The following is an 18,041-nucleotide window of genomic DNA, read 5'->3' as shown; positions in this document are numbered from 1 at the left end:
TCGCAGCTGCTGGGAGTGCCTCAGCTGGTGGCTCCTAGCTGCTAGTCCCTTGGCAGATTAACACAGGGACCCTGACAAAATCTGCAGGGGGGCAGAAGCCCCTAGCTGGGTGCCCTGAGCCCCAGGTGGAGCTGCAGAGTGGAAACCCCAAGCCCCAGCTGCAGCCACCTGGTGGAAGCCCTGAATCGGGGCATCCAGAGCTGTGGCAGGAGTAGGGTGGGGGGTGGAAACCCCAAGGCTGGTGTCCAGAGCTCTGGCTGCAGCCACAGGGGCCAGGAGCCCTGAGACCTGGCAACCCAGCTCCAGCTGCAGTCACCATGGTGCCTTTGTCATGCAGTGATTGTTTTGGGCAGTCTGTGTATTTCTGTTTTCCCGCTCCCCCCCATAACTGAAGGTTATCAAGGGGCATTTGAAGGTGACCTGTATATGTTCCATTTCATGTCATTGCATTCAGAATTCCAAAGTTTGCAGGGATTCTTTAAAAGCATGTTTCCCTTCCCTCGACATTCTGTCATGGTCGCCACAATTGGTTCCTTTAAAACAGCAAGGACAAAACTTTTACCAGTGTTTGTTATGAGTTGAATAAACTGGTTATTTTTCAGAAAAGCTCTTTGTTTTGCACTGCACAGTGTTCAAACTTATCCACTTTGCCCTCTACCGTTCCCCTCCCAACACACACCCCCTTCCTCCCCCCTTCTCTTTTTACATGTAGGAAGCGGTTGAAGAGGGGATCACAGACCCGTGTTGGTAAGATGTTAGAGGTTAACAAAACACATGTGGCGCATATAATCAGCGAACGCAGAGTGGATTTACAAGGTAAACTGGGGTCACCGTACTGTTAAAGTTTCACCACGTCCACTGCCTCCAGTTCTGGTGCAATTATAGATGTTAGAATTTGGTCTCTGCAGGGTTCGGTGTATGGCTCGGTATGTATATCTGCCAAACCCTTTCGGTGAATAAATCCCTTCTGCATAATATTGCTTCATTCCTCGCCTGCCTGGGCTGATCCTGGTCATGCTTCATATTCTTTTATATCAGTGGGCTGACCACGCAGGATATTGGATCGCTCACCTTCAGATATCCTGGTTGCAGGATTCATAATTGAATGTTGTGCCAACCCCCGCACCCCCATCTCTGCTGGTTGATCTCCTAAGGTAGTGAGCCTGCACCTATTACTCTCCGGGGCCGGCATTTGTCCCTTTGCTTACGTGGGTCTGGCAGCTCCTGATACAAAACCCAGGTACACACACAGGGGTGTTCCACCGATTTATAGCAAAGAATATTACGCAAGGGGATGGGAACAAACCACTCAGCCAAAATGGGGATGAGAAGCTTAGGAGAATTTAACAACTGTGAAACAATAGGACAATCCCTTCCCCCACCTCTGGAGGTGACCTAAACCTTCACCCCCAACCAGAGACCTTGAATCCCACCAATGCACACAGGTGACCAGATGTCCCAATTTATAGGGACAGTCTCGATATTCAGGGCTTTGCCTTATATCAGTGCCTATTACCCCCACCCTCATCCTGATCATTCACATTTACTGGGTGGTCACCCTTGGTGCACACTGAGCTGAGATGCAAGCTGTTTACTAAGAAACTGAGGCATAGTCTACACTAGAAAGGGTTTGCTGGTATTAAAGTGTCATAAAAAAAATCACACCCTTGACATTATAATACTGTCAAAAGTTGGTACTGTGGACCTTGCCCAGAGTGATCACTCTCTGAAGCTCACTTGGAACTGTTAACACAGTAATTTAGGGTATCCCCATATAATAGCCCTGACTTATTTCTGGAAATAAAGAACTCTCGCCTGTCTTTCAGCAAAGAGTTAAGCTAAAGTGCAGGAAAAAGGGAGTGTTTCCTAATTGCTATACATACATAACTTTTCTGTAAACAGTCTGTGCACCTATCAATGTTAACTCCTCAGTTCCCAGAAAGTTACACTTGCACCCACGATTACATCAGGTTTAACTTGCATGACTGCTGAAGGAATAAAAAAACCCTCCAGCCATTTTTTCTTTTTAAAGATATTTCCTGCCTTTTCTTGTCATGATATTATCCTGTATGTCTGCTCTAAACTTCTTTTTTGCAGATTCTACTGATTTACATCATACTCTGTGGTTTTGACAAGTTACACTATGATTTTTTTTTTAACATTTCTTACTGTCTTTGTGCTGTTACATTTCATGCTCCCAGTAATTATTTGTGCACTTTGGTAATTTCATATGTGAGCTCATTAATTCAAATAACACTTTATTTTCATTTAGGAACATAGCTCTAATATCCCTTTGGTAGCATTGGCATGCCCTGTGAATACTGTATTGTTCAGTGTGCCTTATTATGATCACGTGTCTGAAAAGAGTCTGCTTACTATGTGTATAGATATTCTATCTTTGCAATTATCAAAATATGTCAATAATACGTGAAATATCTTCTGTGACAAATACTTAGGGAAATCTGTTGAGGATCGAACTGTGCAGGCTTTGCAATACAAAAAGAATAACATACATTTTGAAATCATGAATAAAAAACAGAACCTTAGTTTGCGTCAATATTCCGCTGACTTTCATTGGAAGGCGAGACATAATTTTTAATTGTTTCAATTGCAAAATATAATTAAAACTTCAGCATATAGATGATGGGCCTGTTCATTAACCACTGAAGTTATCTGGCATTGTAAAATTAACATCAGTGGAATTAGGAGCACAATCCACACGATAAGGTTTTAGTCTTAATAATCAAGCCCTTAAGGCTTATATGGATGTATAACTTCTTATGTACATAATCTCTTAAAACTAAGTAATATTTTTAAACTGCAATAATATATGTCATCATTACATCTTAATCTTTTGTGGGTAGCAGAAAGGGAACTTTTCCTTAAGGTAAAAAGTTGAAAGTTGTGTACACCAAAAAGGAAGCCTTAGAACTGTTCCAAATGTACCATGACAGTTCAATAGGTGTACGTAGTGTTGACTGGATTTTATACTTGGCCAGAGGACAAGTCTCAGGAACGTCTCCTCCCTCCCAAGTCTATCATCAGGGTCTTACTTCCCCCAGAGGAAAAACTGATAACGGATAGGGTGCAAAACAAGAACAGGTTGATTGGAATAAGGGTAAGACTAATTCATGTGACAAAGTTCCTCCTCTGCCTTGGTAGGTCCTGCGCTTATTGACGTATTTGCTTGCCTCAGAGATTCACGGCCGCCCTCAGTTTGGCCACTTTTGCTAGTGGCTCAAACCTGCCGTTCACTCAGCTAACCTCATCACTGGCCAGCATGGGGAAAGGGAGGAGAACAATCCCTGCAGTCTCTGCTGACCCACCTACTGGGTGGCGGGATAGGCCAGGGACCTTCCCCTCTGGTGGGACCCACAGTACAGGTCACCTCCTCTTGTCTCCAATAGGGAGTTGAGGGGAATGGGGGGAACCCAGGCCCGCCCTCTACTCCGGGTTCCAGCCCAGGGCCCTGTGGATTGCAACTGTCTACAGTGTCTTCTTGTAACAGCTGAATGACAGCTACAACTCCCTGGGCTACTTCCCCATGGCCTCCTCCCGACACCTTCTTTACCCTCACTGCAGGATCTTCCTCCTGAAGCCTGATCACGCTTGTACTCCTCCATCCTCCAGCAGCATGCCTTCTCACTCCCTGCTCCTTGCACACCCTCCCCTAACTGATGGGAGGTCCTTCTTAAACCAGGTGTCATGATTAGTCTGCCTGCCATAACTGAGTCTAGTATGTTCTTAATTGGCGCCAGGTGTTTTAATTAGCTTGCCTGTCTTAATTGGTTCTAGCAGGTTCTTGATTGCTCTAGCGCAGCCCCTGCTCTGGTCACTCAGGGAACAGAAAACTGTTCATCCAGTGGCCAATATATTTGCCTTCTACCAGACTCCTGTACCTCACTGCTCTGGGTCTGTCACACTCAGGTAAGTAACAGGTAGGTAACTATAAGGACTCCCAAATTATAACTGAGAAAACAAGGGAACCGAATATAAAAGGGCCACCGGCTGTGACAAAAAGGGCTTGGCTCCCTTCCAAAGCCTGATTCCGGGTAGGACATGGAGGACAAATCCATATCCTGAAGCTTTATCCCTGGCATCGGTGCATGACAGGGCTGGCTCCAGTCCCGATCCGGATGGTAAGGCAGGTGGAGGGCAGGACCTCAGGCACAGGCTGATGGAAGCTCGGTCTTGTTTTTCTTGCAGATCTTCTTCCCTGCATCATCGTGGGTGGATGCCTGAGGCAGGATCAGAACGGCAGATGATGGCTTGTTCTTGCATGCAGGTAAGAAACACTCCCTACAACCCTATGCGTGGTACTGATGTCAACCCTCCAGGGTAAGCAGTAGCACTCTGCCTCTCGGAAGCAGCATGTGCTCCTGCCACTGCTGCTGTCCATCTAAGATGGGCAGCCCCGTCTGCCAGACGTGCTGGCCCTTTTATAACATACAGTTGCTGGGCAGATTACCGATCAGGTGATCTACCCAGTTTCCCGCCTTAGGGCAAAAAGGGCGCCAAAGGCGTAACAGGGGCTGAGGAAGAAGGGCAACAAGTATGGATTCCCTGTTGTTGTTAAAGGGATCCAAGATGGTGTAAAGGATATAACAGCAAAATAAAACTTTTCTCCCAACAGTAGTGGAATATTCAAAACAAGACTGATTGCCATATTTGGGGTCGGGAAGGAATTTTCCTCCAGGGCAGATGGGCAGAGGCCCTGGGGGGTTTTCGCCTTCCTCTGCAGCGTGGGGCACAGGTCACTTGCTGGAGGATTCTCTGCACCTCCAAGTCTTTAAACCACGATTTGAGGACTTCAGTAGCTCAGACATAGGTGAGAAGTTTGTTACAGGAGTGGGTGGGTGAGATTCTGTGGCCTGCATTGTGCAGGAGGTCAGACTAGACGATCATAATGGTCCCTTCTGACCTAAATATCTATGAATCTATGAATTCAAGTTATGACTGGCTTGGAATGACAAATGACATCAAAGAGTGGATATTGTAACTAAAACAAAATTCTCAAATATTTAATTTTAATTTAGATTCCACTTAAAATTAATTCAGAAAGGAACTACGTTTATACATTAGATGTGAAAATGTAAGCTCTCCCTCCTTGCCATTATTTTTTCAAACATGTATGTTGATGATGTTGCATGTGCTTTTCAAAACTAGGACACGAGTGGTTTGCATTATCAGAAAGGAAGAAAATAATTTCATCTAGATATCATCTTGCAATGTATTAAGGTGCATTTTAAACTTGTACATGTCTCCTACCTATATTAATTAACAAATGTGGTTATGACCTCATTCACAAAGCATTATGAATGTTTTGATTGCAAACTACAGCAACATGATAGGCAGTATGAATTTTTTCCTTAAAAACAACTCAGAAAACATGTAAACAGTAACCAGGCTAACCATATATTTATTATTGCAACAGAGTAAAGCATCTAATTGTCAGTAACAAGTCAACACCCTTGCTACTGAGACAACTCAGTGCCACAATGATTTCCATTGCTCACTACGCTGGCCCAGCACATTCATTCAGAATTCAATAGAACTCATTGTGGAATTGTGTTGTCTCAGTAACAAGCAGGTGCTCTTGTCAGTCCTGGATCCAGTACTATTCAATATTTTCATTCATCAGATGGATGATGGAGTAGAGAGTGTGCTTATAAAATTTGCAGATGACCTCAAGCTGGAAGGGGTTGTAAGGACTTTGGAGGATGGTGTTACAATTTGAAATGATCAGGACTGATAAACTGGAGAATTGGTCTGAATTTAACAAGATGAAATTCAATAAAGATAAGTGCACAGTACTTCACTTAGGAAGGAAAAATCAAATGCATAACTACAAAATGGGGAATAACTGGCTAGGTGGTAGTACTGCTGAAAGGATCTGGGGGTTATAGTGGATCACAAACTGAATAGGCGTTAACCATGTAATCTAGTTGCAAACAAGCTACTATCATTCTGGAGTGTGTTAATGGGAGTGTTGTATATAGGACATGGGAGGTATTTATCCTGCTCTACCCCACACTGTTGAGGCCTCAGCTGGAATACTGTGTCCAATTCTGGGCACTGCACTTTAGGAAAAATGTGGACAAATTATTGCAAGTCCAGAGAAGAGCAACAAAAATGGTAAAAGGTTTAGAAAACCTGACCTATGGAGGAAAGGTTAAAACATGGAGCACATTTAGTCTTGAGAAAAGAAGACTGAAGGGAATCTGATAAGTCTTCAGATAAGTGAAAGGTTGTTATAAAGAGGACGGTGATCACTTGTTCGCCATGTCCACTGAAGGTGGGAAAAGAAGTTATAAGCTTAATCTGCAGCAAGGGAGATTTGGGTTAGATATTAGGATCAACTTTTTAACTATAAGGGTCCTTAAGCTCTGGAATATGCTTTGAAGGGAGGTTGTGGAACCCCCATCATTAAAGGTTTTTAAAAACAGGTTGGACAAACACCTGTCAGATTTACTTGGTCCTGCCTCAGAACAGGGGGTTGGATTTGATGCTTTTTTTAAGGTCCTTTCCAGCCCTATCTTTCTGTGAATCTATGGAAGATGTAAATTGTGGGGTTGTTGACTAGCCTTATACCTATGTTATGTACTTTTGAAAAAGGGCTAACTATTGCAAAAATCACTTTGTTCTCTTTGCTCACTACGTTACCTTATAAAAAAGATCCTTGGAAGAATTCAAATTGTAATTCTACTCTATATTAATGCACATACATCATTAAACCATGGGAATTGGTTGGAATGGACTTAATCAGACCATTCAGAGCAACAGAGAAAGGGTACTAGTATATATTGCTACTAATTTTACAAGATGAGTGAAAGCATTTTCAATTAGAAACAAGGAAGTACATGATGTGGCAAGGAAGGTCTGTGAAGTTATATAGTGACCTGCATGTCCAGACGGGATATACACAGATCATGGTTCCAAGTTCAATAATTAGGTAATGATTCACATTAGACAAATCATTATAATTATGCATAACATAAATACATACATTAGAAGGAAAGTTTATTGAACATGTTTTTCCCCCCAGCTTTCCCTGTGTGAAGCACTGAAGATAGAACATAGCTTCACAACCCCATACCAAAGGTAATTTTAGGGAAAATATTTTAAAAGTACTCGTGGAAAGTGTAGCTGAGGCCTAGCCTGACATGAGTAATTAACACATGGTGAGAGGCCTTATTTTGTGGAAATAGGATTTGGGAGGTAAACGAATTATTAGGCTGAAAACAGGACATTTGTGCTAAATAAGAGAAGTAAATAGGTCAGTAGTCTAAAAAGACAGTGTGTCTGAGCCAGCTAAGATAAGAGGGAGAGCACCCGAACTATTTACTATGAACTAGAAACAAGACAAAATAAGTTAAGACTATCAAGATGGGGTAAAGAGGAACATGGACAGCACGTGGACAGAGCATGCTGCAAAGAAACCAAACCATTCCAAAAATGTATGATGCAATTCATAATAAATGCAATGGGATGTGTAAATGTATATAAAAAGAGAGGTTTCAGAGTAACAGCCGTGTTAGTCTGTATTTGCAAAAAGAAAAGGAGTACTTGTGGCACCTTAGAGACTAACCAATTTATTTGAGCATGAGCTTTCGTGAGCTACAGCTGATGAAGTGAGCTGTAGCTCACGAAAGCTCATGCTCAAATAAATTGGTTAGTCTCTAAGGTGCCACAAGTACTCCTTTTCTTTTTATAAAAAGAGAGTTCCTGTGTAACTTTAGGGCTGTGATATACCCTGCATCCACCCTCCTGAGTTTGAGTCTGATCAACTCAGTGTAGCATTGGTGTGTGCCAAATAAAAAATATCTGAGTGACGAAGTCTGGACTTGAATTGAGTTCTTGGGGAAACCAAGTGGAAAGAGGTCTTGGAGGGAATCCCAACAGTAAGTAAAGGGGACTGTGTCATAAATTGAATATTGTGAGCAAATCTTTCAAATTGAATTATTCCACTGAAAATGTTACTATCTTCTGAAATCTAAAACAGAAATTAGTCCTAGCAATATAAAATGTGCGGTGCTTCCACTTAACATTTTGCAGAGTCTATATCAAGCAGATAGCTCCAGACATTTTCTTAAGTACTTGTTTTAACAAACTGAGTTATCCTTCAATGTTTAGAGTGTTAAAGCAGATGGCTAACCAAGAGGACTAGGATGAATTTTTGGACTAACTTTATTTTGTTTGGTTTCAGAGTAGCAGCCGTGTTAGTCTGTATTCGCAAAAAGAAAAGGAGTACTTGGGGCACCGTAGAGACTAACCAATTTATTTGAGCATAAGCTTTTGTGAGCTACAGCATCCGATGAAGTGAGCTGTAGCTCACAAAAGCTGATGCTCAAATAAATTGGTTAGTCTCTAAGGTGCCACAAGTCCTCCTTTTCTTTTGTTTGCGATTGAAACATTAGATGTCAACAAAAACAGCACCCCTTCGTCTTAGATATGGCTCAGAAGCCAGGTTTCCAGAGGAATTTTCATCCTATTACTTGGTATGTGTCTTAAATCACTAGTAGCTTTAATACAAGTTAATTTGTTGTTGTTCAGTTACAGAACACAAACCGGTTTCCATTTCTTGACACAGTCAGAAATGTTCTGGGGTCCAGATAACCAGATACACCAGTAGTATTGCACTACCCTGTAATAAAAAATGGACACTGACAGTCGAATGGCTGTAAACAGCAACTCCAGAACAAAAGACAAACAGCAAAAAGAATATTGTCAAAGAAACATTTCTAGATATGGAAAAATAAAATTCGACTCTGGGGACCATATTATGTTACTCAATTCAAGAACAATAACAAGAAATGGAGGACAGCTGCAACCCACTTACAGAGGATATACAAAATACCTAATATGGATTAATGATTAAATGAGAAATCTTATCAGGGAAGAGATTATGATCAATGCACAGTATCTACAAATCAAAACCCTTTAAAAAAGACACCAGTAATATGTACAGGAAATGAAGCATCAGACGAAGACATTGAAACAGAAAGTGGTGTGGGTGGTAATGAGACAACAATACTCCCAGAAGTTATTAAAAAAATGTGCTCATGCATCTTTGAACCCCGATGAGAGCATGGGGTCAAACTGAGAGGTTGAAGAGATGGACTGTATGGATGCGAAGTTACAAGCAACAGTTCTAGCAAACGTAAAGATATGGTTATGGCATATTTGGAAGAGAAGACATGGTATCAGAAAGGTAAGTTCTTGATAAGTTGATGTAATGTCTTAATAATATTTGGAAATTTGATCAGAATTATGTGGCATGGTATGTTTTTAATTTATGAACATCAACAAAGAAATGCATTTTACTTCTTTTCTAGTGAAATGTATGCAATCCCACCAAGTTAAAGGCAGACTGGAGGCAAACGTGAGACAATTCAACTTGTATGAATCTTCATGCTGTGGGTCAACAAACTGGCTGGATGATAAGATATATTATAATAACAGTAAACGAGGATGGTGACTGAAATGATTAATTTCAGAAATTTAAAATGTTCAATTGCTTTGGTTTTCATAATCTGATATAGGTAATGGACGCGTACTTGAGTTGTGTTGTCAATACAGCAAAAAGGAAGGTAAGCTGCTAGTAATGCTACTTCATTACTGTTATTTGTATTTCTAAGTCAGTATTTAGAACAAGTATGAGAGAGCATTTGGTTTATTACATACAGAGAAACGTCTGCAATTAGTACTCTGTTTTTATTAACTTTTTCTTAGCAATCAATATTCCTTCTGTATTAATACTTTAAAACTATAGTGTTTAACTTATATTTTAAAATGATTGATTAATTTATCACATCCTTGTGTGTTAACAGGTACATGCTGTCTTTTCAATAATTACTAGAAAAAGTCTGTCAGGCAGAGCAAGGAAAGTGAATTTTGAGAAGATAAGTGGTCCTGAAATTTGATTTGAATGCATTGGAGGGTAGCGGGCCTCTGGTTTCCACCAATACAAGTGGTGCTCATTAGCTACAATAAAGGAAAGGGACATAACTGTGAAGAAGTTCTTTCCCATCCCAGTGTCAGTGGCTAGTTACAAGAATGAAGCCAGGAACAAGAGAGAAGATTTTAAAGTAAAACTCAGGCAGTGATTCATATTAGTAAGTGATATTCAACATATGGTGTCATCCTTCCACCAGCACCAATATCAAGTGCCTTCTCTGTATTGCTACAGAGCAGGAGTGGGCAAAGGATGCTTGACAGCTTCTGTTCCTACACGGGAGCAGAGGATTCCTGTGTGCCTCTCCACCCATTCAGTTAATTCCACATGTACTCAACAAAATCATACCGCCTGGCCAGGGTGATAGTGCCAACAGAGGCCAGGCAATTCTGGTTCACAGAATTACTGGAACTGACCAGCCAACCTCTTCTACCTTCATGTCAAGATCTGCTACAGAGGAATGGCAAGATCCTATATTCAGACTGCCTCTGAATCTGGCTGTCTAGGACATGGGTCTTACAAATGGCTTCTCCTGCTCTGCTGAGGTGCAGGAGGGCCTCATTCACTGCAGATAGGACTCCATTCACATGGTGTACACACACGTGAAAACAATTCAGTGTATGAGAAGCCAACAACAATCTTCCTCCAGTCTACTCCAATACCATCTGTCACAGAGTGGACTGTCCCTTTTAAGGGTATGTGGGTTCAGTCTCCGCTGTACCTAGTTATCCACTTCCCAGGAAAAGGGGTTGGGCCAGTGGTTGGGTCTGCTGACCAGGCAGCATGGCAGAGGTGGCACATGAGTCTTTTGTTTGAAGAGGCTACTCCCAGGAGTGCCAGAAGCTCCTTGAAGTGCGGGGCCACCAGCACCCAGACTGTGACCATGCCCCTGCTCTGCTGTTCCCCCCCAAGGCCCCGCCAATGCTCCAACCCAACCCCTGTGACTCTGCCCCCACTCTTCCCCGAGGCCCCACCCTCACTCCGCCTCTTCCCTGAGGCCCTTTCCACCAATTGCTCCTCTCCGCCTCCTCTGCCCCCATTTCTCTCTCTTAAGGGGAGGGAAGGGGCAGATGTGGGGAGGGCCCATGGTCCAGGCGCTGATGGCCCCACACTTCTAGGGAACTTCCAGCACTCCTGCTCCCAAGGTGCAAAGGTGGCTGGCTGGCACACCTCCAAAGGGAGGTGACCTGCATCTGACATTTGCCCCCTGCACGGCCAGCCATTTTTATTTGGGGCAGGCTTATAAAAGGGAACCTGCTCTGTCAGAGAGATGACACCAGGGGTTAGGGGAGAGCTCTGTGGAGAGCCCCAGACAGTGAAGGGGGCCCAGCAGAACTCATCTATTCAGATAGATCAGGGAAGTTGAGAGAGTTTGGGCCTAATGCTCTGAGTCAAGAGTAACAGGAGAAGGACCTGCAGAGAAAATGTAGGGGATCTAGAGGGGGCCCAGGGTCAGAGGGCATGCACTGTGGTGAATTGCTTCCAAAGGGCCTGAGGCAGTGGTTTCACAAACAGAATGCCAGAATATGGTATGAGATAAGAAAGTATATAGTTTTGTGTTTTTTAAATCCATCAATTACAAGCTTTGTGTAACTCAGTCAGAAATGCCAGACACCAATAGCAGTTTCACAATAGTTAGAGGAATAAAGTGACGGGAATGTGTAGATATAGAAGAGTTAGGGAGGGAAAATATCTGTAGATTACGCAAGCCCAAAATAATCGCCTGAAGGCCTCCTGTCCAGAAGGTTCTACAGGAATTCTCCAGTATTCACAGTGGCAAAGATGTCAAAACCTGTGATTCTGGGGCTGCATATAAGAAAAACAAATTGGCAGGTTTTTTAAAAAAGAAAAAAGCGAATATTTTCTTGAGCTTGAAAGGAAGAGGCAGCCATAACAGCAGCAGAAATGACTGCTGTGTACCATGCAGTGAGGCATCATTTGAGCAATAATTCCTTTGATTGTGGAACAAGCTCTCATCCCAACTGTGGAATGGTTTTCCAACCACTCGAAACATGTACAGTGCAGAAACAAAAGCAAAGTCACTGGATAAACATGGTTTGGCACCAAAATCCATACAGAGGATTATTCAATATCTGTCCAGAGATTATACCATTTTCTGCTTTATTTCAACAGATGCATTAAACAAGGGCAATAGGAAAGAGACTGAAATCCAGGACCTCTATGGTGGCATTCTCAGAAATGCTTCCAGTTGCACGTGCAGGGCCAGGTAGGCAGGCAGAGCTTCAGAGTCTCAATGCGTGGATGAGACGACGTTTTGGATTTATTAGGAACTGGGGAAACTTTTGGGATAGGGGGAGCCTATACAGGAAGGATGGGCTCTACTTAAACCAAAGTGGATCCAGGCTGCTGGCACTTAACATTAAAAAGGTTGCAGAGCAGTTTTTAAACTAAGAGATGGGGGAAAGCCGATTGCTGCAGAGGAGCACATGGATCAGACAGAGACTTCTCTTAGAGGAGAGTCTATTGATAGAGATTCTCTAGGTTTTAGTCAGGAGGAGAGGATGGAAGAGGATAAAGTATGGGCCAGATGAGACGAGAAACATTCACATAAAGAATCTGACACATCCAAAAAGTAACAAGTTAATTTACCACGTAAACAGTGGCAAGTTTTTAAAGTGCTTGTACACAAATGCTAGAAGTCTAAATAATAAGATGGGTGAACTAGAGTGCCTCATGTTAAAGGAGGATATGGATATAATAGGCATCACAGAAACCTGGTGGACTGAGGACAATCAATGGGACACAATCATTCCGGGGTACAAAATATATCGGAAGGACAAAACAGGTCATGGTGGGGGGTAGGGGGGTGGAATGGCACTATATGTGAAAGAAAATGTAGAATCAAATGAAATAAAAATCTTAAATGAATCCACATGTTCCATAGAATCTCTATGGATAGTAATTCCATGCTCTAATAAGAATATAACAGTAGGGATCTATTATCGACCACCTGACCAGGACAGTGATAGTGACGACGAAATGCTAATGGAGATTAGAGAGGCTATCAAAATAAAAAAACTCAATATTAGTGGGGGATTTCAATTATCCCCATATTGACTGGGTACATGTCACCTCAGGTCGAAATGCAGAAACAAAATTTCTCGATACTTTAAATGACTGCTTCTTGGAGCAGCTGGTACAGGAACCCACAAGGGGAGAGGCAACTCTTGATCTAGTCCTGAGTGGAGCTCAGGATCTGGTGCAAGAGGTAACTATAACAGGACCGCTTGGAAATAGTGACCATAATATAATAACATTTAACATTCCTGTGGTGGGAAGAACACCTCAACAGCCCAACACTGTGGCATTTAATTTCAGAAAGGGGAACTATGCAAAAATGAGGAGGTTAGTTAAACAGAAATTAAAAGGTACAGTGACTAGAGTGAAATCCCTGCAAGCTGCATGGACACTTTTCAAAGACACCATAATAGAGGCTCAACTTAAATGTATACCCCAAATTAAAAAACACAGTAAAAGAACTAAAAAAGAGCCACCGTGGCTTAACAACCATGTAAAAGAAGCAGTGAGAGATAAAAAGGCATCTTTTTAAAAGTGGAAGTCAGATCCTCATGAGGTAAATAGAAAGGAGCATAAACACTGCCAAATTAAATGTAAAAGTGTAATAAGAAAAGCCAAAAAGGAGTTTGAAGAACAGCTAGCCAAAAACTCAAAAGGTGGTAATAAAATGTTTTTAAAGTACATCAGAAGTAGGAAGCCTGCTAAACAACCAGTGGGGCCCCTGAACGATCGAGATACAAAAGGAGCACTTAAAGATGATGAAGTCATTGCAGAGAAACTAAATGAAGTCTTTGCTTCAGTCTTCACAGCTGAGGATGTTAAGGAGATTACCAAACCTGAGCTGTCTTTTGTAGGTTACAAATCTGAGGAATTGTCACAGATCGAAGTGTCACTAGAGGAGGTTTTGGAATGAATTGAGAAACTTAACAGTAACAAGTCACTGGGACCAGATGGCATTCACCCAAGAGTTCTGAAATGTGAAATTGTGGAACTATTAACTATGGTTTGTAACCTGTCCTTTAAATCAGCTACTGTACCCAATGACTGGAAGATAGCTAATGTAACACCAATATTTAAGAAGAGCTCTAGAGGTGATCCTGGCAATTACAGACCGGTATGTCTAATGTCAGTACCGGGTAAATTAGTTGAAACAATAGTAAAGAATAAAATTGTCAGACACATAGAAGAACATAAATTGTTGCGCAAAAGTCAACATGGTTTCTATAAAGGAAAATCATGTCTTACTAATCTGTTAGAGTTTTTTGAGGGGGTCAACAAACATGTGGACAAGGGGGATCCAGTGGACATAGTGTACTTAGATTTCCAGAAAGCCTTTGACAAGGTCCCTCACCAAAGGCTCTTATGTAAATTAAGTTGTCATGGGATAAGAGGAAAGATCCTTTCATGGATTGAGAACTGGTTAAAAGACAGGGAACAAAGGGTAGGAATAAATGGTAAATTTTCAGAATGGAGAGGGGTAACTAGTGGTGTTCCCCAAGGATCAGTCCTAGGGCCAATCCTATTCAACTTATTCATAAATGATCTGGAGAAAGAGGTAAACAGTGAGGTGGCAAAGTTTGAAGATGATACTAAACTGCTCAAGATAGTTAAGACCAAAGCAGACTGTGAAGAACTTCAAAAAGAAGTTTAATGTGGATAAATGTAAAGTAATGCGCATTGGAAAAATAACTCCAGCTATACATACAATATGATGGGGGCTAATTTAGCTACAACTAATCAGGAGAAAGATCTTGGGACTCATCATGGATAGTTCTCTGTAGACGTCCACGCAGTGTGCAGTGGCAGTCAAAAAAGCAAAAGGGATGTTAGGAATCATTAAAAAAAGGGATAGAGAATAAGATGGCGAATATCTTATTGCCCTTATATAAATCCATGGTACACCCACATCTTGAATACTGCGTACATATGTGGTCCCCTCATCTTAAAAAAGATATACTGGCATTAGAAAAGGTTCAGAAAAGGGCAACTAAAATGATTAGGGGTTTGGAACGGGTCCCATATGAGGAGAGATTAAAGAGGCTAGGACTTTTCAGCTTGGAAAAGAGGAGACTAAGGGGGATACGATAGAGGTATATAAAATCATGAGTGGTGTAGAGAAAGTGAATAAGGAAAAGTTATTTACTTGTTCCCATAATATAAGAACTAGGGGCCACCAAATGAAATTAATGGATAGCAGGTTTAAAACAAATAAAAGGAAGTTCTTCTTCACTCACCGCACAGTCAACCTGTGGAACTCCTTGCCTGAGGAGATTGTGAAGGCTAGGACTGTAAGCGGGTTTAAAAGAGAACTGGATAAATTCATGGAGGTTAAGTCCATTAATGGCTATTAGCCAGGATGGGTAAGGAATGGTGTCCCTAGCCTCTGTTTGTCAGAGGTTGGAGACGGATGGCAGGAAAGAGATCACTTGATCATTACCTGTTAGATTCACTCTTTCTGGGGCACTTGGCATTGGCCACTGTCAGTAGACAGGATACGGGGCTGGATGGACCTTTGGTCTGACCCAGTATGGCCATTCTTATGTTCTTAAATTGTTTCTTTCTGCATTACATCCTTTAACCTTTGAACTTCACCATATTGATAAGTTACTCAATTTTGTAAAGGAGTGCTATGAATTGTAGCAGAGCATTCCAGATACTGGCAACAATTCATTACTATTTCATCACCGAAATGAAGCAGTATTTCTGTATATTCAGCAGTCAGAATGAATAGTTCTTTCCACAATTTACAGTCTGCTTAACAGTGCTTGAAAGCAGAAAATGAGCATATAGTTAAAGTTAATGGCCCTGTGTATATTATCCACAGTATACTTAGTTTGTGTAGCGCATAGCTAACTGTGAAAACCTCATTTTGAAAATCTATGATCTTTTAGCACCCTTCCCCAGTGTTACTTCAATAAAGCTGGAGGCTGCTGCCACTTAAATCTATCCGTGTCTGTCTTCATTCACCTACGTGTCCTGATACTCACTTTCAAAGCCCAGTGCTATATCTGGATCCAGACTTGATACCTGGAGTTTGACAAAGGTAGTGAGCAGAAGAGGATACCTCACAGAAATTAACACACTCCTTATATGAAGAAATAAGTCAACCAATAGACTGTATTCCAAAAGATGGCCAAGGGTTTAGGTGCTGGTTCAGGAAGCAAGAGATCGGACCAAATTCAGTAAAGGTGAAATACACATTATCAGTCTTTCATGTAGGAAGCTTAGTAAGGGAATTAAGCCTGTTTGGTTTCCTGTGCTGTCTTTATGAAATTCATAACTTTATGGAATGGGCCTTAATTTGGAAAAAAGGGTTACATCATGCTGCATGGTATTTGGATAATTATTTTGTTTGCAGGTCGGGCCAGCTCAGGAATATGTGGGATTTTAGAAGGTGCTAATGGTTAAGTTACAGGGGAAATATGGAACCTCCAATATCCAAGTTGCCATAGCTGGGCATTCATATGGACACCTAGTGTGATCTTTCCCAGCTTCCTAGGGAGAAGGTGGTATAACCCAGATTTCTAGTCACCTCATCCCTGGCTCTAAATCGGAGTTCCCAAACTTTTTGCTGGCACAACCCCATTTTAATCATTTGCTGCCAGAATCCGAGACAGCGTGGAGGCTGCCATTTTGAAGAGCAAAATGGCATCCTATGCACAGCGTGATCTCACATGCGCCATAAGTGTGAGATCACGCTGCACGAAGGATACCATTTTGTAGCACGAAATGGCATCCTCCACACAGTGTGACCTCATACGTACTAAGTCACACTGTGCGGAGGATGCACCATATGTGCGAGGTCATGCTGTGTAGAGCAAAATGGCATCCTCCGCACGCTAAGGATCACTGTGACCCCATCTGCTGATAATGCAATCCCAAACAGTTTGGGAACATCTGCTCTAAATGATGCTGGAGTAGAGACTTGTATAAGCCGTCTCTCTTTGCTAGAGGACCCATGGAAAGGGTGGGTGGGTCCAGGGGCTTCAGAGTGCCATTTAAAGTGGAGGAGGCCATAGATTTGCCCCTTTCCCACCTGACCTTCCTCTTCCGCTCTCACCTGCAGCCAAATCCCCTCCCCATGAGATTACATCTCTTGACAGGTAGCTGACAAGAGAGTAGAAAAACTGGCCAGGCCAGTCAGAAACCAGCTGGGGTGACAACTCTGTTTTCCATGTACCTGCTTAAAAGTGGTCAGGCCATGACCCTGGTTTGCTGCCCTCCACCCCTTTCCTCTCTTGGCTCCACAGTCCATGGGTGGGTCAAGAAGGACATGAGGCTACTCCTTTGTCTCCATTTTAAACAACGGTAAGTGTTGGAAGATGGGGAGAGAAGCTGATGAAAGGAAATCTGGGTAGAGGAGGTGCATTGTGCCCGCACCCACACAACCAAGTAGTGCAGGGATCTGGGCATATTAACTATACTTCCTGAGTGGTGGTTCTGGTGTGTTTGTTTGTCATTACTGGTTCCATTTGTCATCTGTAACATATTTATCCTAATTTTTCATTCTCCCCATGCTTTTCTTAAATAAAGTGCCTCCTCCTTTAAAAAGCAAACTGCATATTGAGTTTTATCATGGTTTTGCACCTGTTGTAGGTATCATTTGTTTCTTGGAATTTACAAGTGATGGGCCCCACCTATGCAGAAATCAGTTACACGAAGGGTCCCTGTGGCAACTTTGTGTCTAGGGGGTCACTAAAGTGGAAAATCTGCAAAAATTAATTTTTGGGTGCACTCTGGGCTAAGAACATTAGTCAATTAGAAGCCCTTATTTGACATTTGAATTTTGCCTGTTGTGTGGTGCCCCCTGGTCACATCCTTTGGTTTCCAGTTTGAGGCAGAGTAATGTACCTGTTCTGCTTCACTAGAGTCACTAAGGAAATGAGGAAGTACTTAGGAGCACAGAAACTGTTTATGCGGGCTTAATAGGATATCTTCGGGAAGAACCAAACTGCATTGACTTGTGTGTTGAATTTCACAGTGAACAGAGCGTGTAGTGATGGTGCTCAGAGTGGGCCTGGCAAGGGCTGATAAAGGATATTGGATT

General features: G+C 42.2%; 1 long non-coding RNA gene across 1 annotated transcript in view; it reads right to left on the bottom strand.

The window, feature by feature from the left end:
• Positions 1 to 2,395: 2,395 nt before the first annotated feature.
• The window catches only part of LOC144261341 (uncharacterized), a 38,991-nt gene continuing 23,345 nt past the window's right edge, over positions 2,396 to 18,041 (bottom strand). The window contains exon 6 of the long non-coding RNA XR_013345230.1: positions 2,396 to 4,238. This is a non-coding gene — a long non-coding RNA (uncharacterized LOC144261341). The remainder of the gene's footprint in view (positions 4,239 to 18,041) is intronic.

This window comes from Eretmochelys imbricata, chromosome 2 (assembly GCF_965152235.1).
Source record: "Eretmochelys imbricata isolate rEreImb1 chromosome 2, rEreImb1.hap1, whole genome shotgun sequence".
NCBI classification, from domain to species: Eukaryota; Metazoa; Chordata; order Testudines; family Cheloniidae; genus Eretmochelys; species Eretmochelys imbricata.
Note: the sequence above shows the minus strand (reverse complement) of the source record. Positions and strands in the feature narration are given on the sequence as shown.